This window comes from Mercenaria mercenaria, chromosome 11 (genome assembly GCF_021730395.1).
Source record: "Mercenaria mercenaria strain notata chromosome 11, MADL_Memer_1, whole genome shotgun sequence".
NCBI classification, from domain to species: domain Eukaryota; kingdom Metazoa; phylum Mollusca; class Bivalvia; order Venerida; family Veneridae; genus Mercenaria; species Mercenaria mercenaria.
This window is the reverse complement of record NC_069371.1, coordinates 15,195,661-15,201,660: the sequence shown is the minus strand read 5'-3', so window position 1 is coordinate 15,201,660 and position 6,000 is coordinate 15,195,661.

Genomic DNA, 6,000 nt, shown 5'->3' with positions numbered 1-6,000 from the left:
TCAAATCGCAGATCTATGTCATGATTATGATTTAAGATAATGCATTGTTGTATATTACATATTTTCTAACAGCATTTTCAAATGCATGCACTTCTTGACCATGGTCCCTAGATTTTAGACTGGGCTTCTAAATTGTTGGAGAAAATGCACATATACCTAATGGTAACCATTTGTTTTTGACAGTCTTGGCCCTTGAATAAAAATAGCGAGTTTATATCCCTGTATGATTACACTGTACTGTATGCCAATGTTATTACCTGTTTTTATCAGTTTGCTCTGTTTTGGGCCAGCGGGTCAAAACTTACTCGAACCAAAATGAGAAACTTTAATTTTATCATTTTTCCCATAAAATTATGCTCATAAAATGTAGCTGGTTGGCTACTTTTCTGTTCCAACCTGTTCAACAAAAACTTATTCACAAAAATTTCATAAAATTATTAAGTGTATAAAGACAAATGTTTGTTGTAGTAACAGTTTAGTTGGACACTTGCCCAGTCTCTTCCCCCATTCCCCCGCTTTTTTAGCTCCACTATTCGGAGAATAGGGGGACTATTCTACTCTGCCCGGCATCAGCGTGACCTTTCTTGGTTAAAGTTTTTCGGCAACCTTTTTGTTTTTCTGTCATATCTTTGTTACTGTTGCTTATAATATTATCTTACTGTAACTTCACATAAACATTGTCCAGCATACAAACAAAATATGCGCAGGGGCTGGGCCCATTATTCATAAGGTCAAGGTCACCAAGGTGTTATACTTTGGTTATTTTTAAGGTAAAAGTTTTTCGGCAACTTTTGTTTTTCTGTTGTGTCTTTGTTACTATTGCTTATATCTTATTGTAAGTTCACATAAACATTGTCTAGCATACAAACAAAGTATGAGCAGGGGCTAGGCCCATTATATCCAAGGTCAAGGCCAGCAGGGTGTTATACTTGGAATTATTTTCATGTTAATTTTTTTTTGAAAGCTTTGTTTATAGACATAATAATTATCTTTGGTACTTTTAAAAGATAATGACTTGAAACTAAAGCTGTTTCTTTATAATCATCATCTGCATGTGTGGTTACAATCCCCATAACTCTTACTGTATTTTTGACAGAATTATGCCCCTTTCATACTTAAAGTGTTTGGCAATCTTAGCTTTTAACGATATAACTTTAGTACCATATAAGATTAAGACTTGAAACTTAAAAATGTATCTTTATCATCATCATCATCTGCATGTGTGGTAACAATCCCAATAACTCTGATTTGTATTTTTGACCAAATTATGCCCCTCAGTATATCTTCCTTTTAAAGTACGTAGAGGTCTCTTATTGAGACTTAGTAAATGATCCCTATTGCAGCTAACCATCAGTGTCTCTTTGACTTTTGCTCCTGTCTCCTACTGACTTCTTGCCTATACATTTATGTACTGGTGGAGACATGCACTTTTCCACAAAAGCATTTACTAGTTTGGAAAGGTTTTAAAGTAATTGTTTTTGAGCCGTTTTATAACATAAGATATACTTTAGATATTTCCTTTATTTCACAATTTTAGCTTTTATTCTGTAAAAGAGTAGAAGAGGGAGTAAATTCAGTTCAGTTATTTAAGTTTAATTACGGTCCATCCGCCCTTTCAGACACAATGAAGCATATAAATGCCACGTAGAGTATAGACCGCAAGAGGGAGTAAATACTAGAACAGTTAATACTGAAATATTTATACTGAAGTTATTCCAATGGCAGGATGTCTGTTTAAGGATTCATCTAACAGATAAGAAAGCAATCAAACAATTTGGTGGCCAGTAGGCCATGAATGTAAGAGACAAAAGAAATCCAATGAAGTATATGATTTTATGATATGACATAAATATTGTACTTCTAACACATTTTAATGAAGTTATTGCCTGTAACAACAGGAAGTTAAAAAAGTGATCAGTCTGTTCAGACTGCCTTCTCTCTTCATTTTTGATGAAGAATTATAAGCTTTATTAAATTGTAAGCATAACTTCCTTGTAATAGGCGATATCGGTCAGTTAATTTCCCTGATTAAACAGGTGCGACTATAGGTGGCGCTACATGCGAATAGATCCTAGAAAAGTTTGTTTACATCATTATTCAGCTGCTGTCACTTCAATCTATATTAGTAGATTTGGAAAGTATAATGTAATCAAAATTCAGCTGTTTATCCCTTGAGCAATTTAGGAAAGAGCTTTATTTATATTTATTGATATTCTATGCCTGGAAAAATATGAGACTAGCTGTAAGGACTGTTTCAGAGTGAATTTTCTGTGTGTGATCAGTTTATTTATGGACTGTTTGATTGTTATGTTTGTTAATTGTGACAATAAATGCTTTTATTTAGCTTTCTTTAAAGTATTTTTTTCAATACTGAAATGCCCTCCTGGGAAAATCATTTTATCGTTTTGCATGTATTCAGACTATATTCTTAGAATACTGATCAATATAGACAATATATATTCCTAAAGTTACATCTTAATCGGAAAGATCTGCATACAAAGCTTAATTAATGCAATGAGATATTGAATAATATAGAAATTACAATAATAATTACTGTAAAATGTTAGAATATATGCCCTTGTGATAAGATGTCCCTTCAATTTTCCATCAGTCCAATTAATTTATTATAGCTGTTTTCTCATATATTTCATGAAAATATCATCTTTGAGGCATAAATGATCTCTATTGACAAGTTGACATACCACTTGTTAATTTACTTTTATGGTGCTGCCTCTTTAATTTTCAGTCAATTCAAATTTACAGTAACTTGCCCACATACAGTGCAAATATAAATTTTTACATTTAATAAATAAAAACACCCGTAGGATTTTTAATACACAGACCACAAATTTGTAAAGCTTTAAAAATAAAAACAAATGTGAGACCTATTAGACATTATTTCAAATCGTTAAAAGCATTAAGAAAACTTATTATACACATTACATTAACATCAGACTGTCCAATATTTAACACCTAAGTGGGAGCAGGAAGTGTTAAGTCTGCTTCAAGGACATATTCTTGAACCCTCTAGAGTTAACGGGACACATGGCATGCACATTTTTATGATAACAATCAGTATGCAGCTGGTGGATTGGAAATTTTATGCAGACTTAATGTATCCAGGGTAACCATTGTCTTATTTGAAACAAAGCTTCCATTCAGGGGTAAAATTTTGCAATATTTTTAATTAGCTACAGTAGCTAGCCCCTCTTTGCTTATAAATTAAACAGAAATGTGACTCGCATAAATTAATGCTACAACAATAATTTCAGTTACATATTACTAGCCAGAGTTTTGAAATGATGAAAATTTTACAAGGCTTTAAATTTTATGTTAAAAACAGAATAAACCGCTATCCAAATAGATGGTATTGATAAATTACATGATTAGAATTTTTTTTCAAATACTTTAATTACTTTTTTATTTTTTAACACTATGATAAAAGCCGAGAGTACACCGCATGATAGGACCTATTCACCGTACGTAGCAACACCTGTCAAATCATTTGGGAAGATAACTCTGCAAATGCTGCTGTTATTGTACTGGGTAATTAATCCTTCTGGCGTCAGTTTCTCTATCAAGAAAATTAAAGTTTTGCATGTAAGGAGGTTTCTTAGGTACTATTAGGCTAAAATGTAATATTTTCAAATTTTACCTAATAAGTTTTGTTGCCTGTGCTTCCATAATGAAAATTTACCAGTTAAATACGCATATTGTTACTCAGTCCTAAATGGTAGAATTTTACTTCTTCAAACAGAAAATATTTTGACCAAATTGGTTGTTACATTGGAAAACAGCTTTCTTGCTTGCACAATGTTTTATAAGACTAATTATTGGGAATTAAATGCAAACTTCCTGACATTTAAATTGGTTTAAAGATTAAATAACAAGCAAAACAAACACACCGAAACTAATTTGAATATGATTAATATATAGCCGGACAACAATAGGTTGATATTCACACCTTACAAATAACATGGATATTTTTTGACAAGCTGTGATATCGAGGAAACCAGGTGTAAAAACAGTACAGGTAAGTTAACGGGACTGAAAAATCTCATCGAGCTAAACAAAATATCGAGCTTAATCATATCGAGGTAATGATAAATAATTACATTAAGATAAATAGGGAAAATTCAGGACCGACCCAAACACATCGTGCTAACCGAAGTATCGAGCTAACCGATATCGAGGTAACGACCCTTACAGAAGCAAGCCTCTGTGGCGTACATGCTGCGTATTTGCTGTGTATATGCCGTGAACACAGTAGTACGCCAGAGGAGTACATTTTACATACACCGCATGCCGTGTACTATTTCGACGAGTACACAGCATGTACGCAGGAGGTCACTAGTACACTTCAAGTACGCAGCACAGACTCTGAAAATTTAAGGAGTACACTGCATGTACGCAGGAGGGACTTGTACAAGAAAATAGTACACTGCATGTACACCGCAGATACTTTAAAATTTGTGCAGTACACTTCATATATGCGGGAAAGACTTGTACAATTTCTTTTGGCATTTATACTTAGTTTTTTTTTTATAAGTTAAAGTCTGAAGTAAACTTCATATACGCGGGAGGGACTTCATGCAGGAAGGATTTGTACATTTTTTTTTTTTTGGAAGCAAGAACTTGATTTCCGAGTAACTTTTATCTTAATAGCATAGAATAGTTCAGATTACCGGTATTCTGAACAATAAAAATTTGCCAAACTATTTGCAATGTTCATTTGTGAAGCTTACATCTTAGTGATTTCTGAGCTGCACCTTGCATGCAGTGTAAAAATATATTCTTTTTCATTTTGAATTAATCCTGGAGCTTTCTAACTTGGATAATTGAAAAGCCTTATTTGAACTTCGTTGCATTACATTTTGTAATACATGAAATAATTACCAAGATAATGCCTCAACAACGCCCGAATGAGAAGAATTAATAGCTCTCACTGTTATTTGAATACTCTTAAGCAAAACACCACTCTATCATGTTTTATAAAGGCTTTAATGCTCATTATGTTAACTCATTAAGGCCTCACCAAATTAAAAAGTTGTTCGTCGGATTTGCCGCTCGTATATTTTCAGAACGTTTTTGGCTAATTGCGCTTGCCCCATTGGAAAAAATCAATCCAAAATTTATTGGTGCGCTACTTTTTACGGACGTAAAAGTGTATAAATGCTTATATAATTCCAGTCCTAGATTGTTCTCAGATGGATTTTAATCAAAATAAATACATACTACGCACACATCGTCTATAATAAATCATAACACTTATATTTAGTTGCATTAAAGTTGTTTCCCCTTGATGCAGTTACGCCATTTTCTTCAAATGTTTACCAAATTACATGCTACAAAAATTGATTTATTTCATTGATAAGTGGATGGAGAAAAGCATACTAATTTATTTGATAACATCAATCTACATTATTTTGGTAAGGGTAAATACTTATTGATGCATGTCACTTATCTTTGTTCTGTTTTTTTCTGTCCAAATGATTAGCATTTGCATACGAAAGTTGGTGGGGTAAGGAATTTACATTATCACAGCAGTTTCGCCACAAGAGTACACAGCATGTATGCAGCAGGAGTACACAGCATGTACGCCGCAGGACTCGGGGCCAGGAGTACACAGCATGTACGCCGCAGGAGTACACAGCATGTACGCCGCAGGAGTACACAGCATGTACGCCGCAGGAGTACACAGCATGTACGCTGCAGGGGTAGTACACCGCAGGCTCATTTGCATGTGAAAAGTGTATGTGCCGCGTACATGCTGCGTACTATTTCTCGCATACTTAATTCCTCCAGCGTACATCCTGTGTACTATGTAGTCCACAGCATGTACGCAGCAAGTAGTACGCGGCAGAGCTCATTTGCATGTCAAAAGTGTACTACAAACGTACTATCTGTGTATGTGCGGTGTATATCCTGCGTACTATTGATTTCAGTACACATCATGTACGCATCATATACGCTGTATGTACACAGCAAGAGTACGCAGCA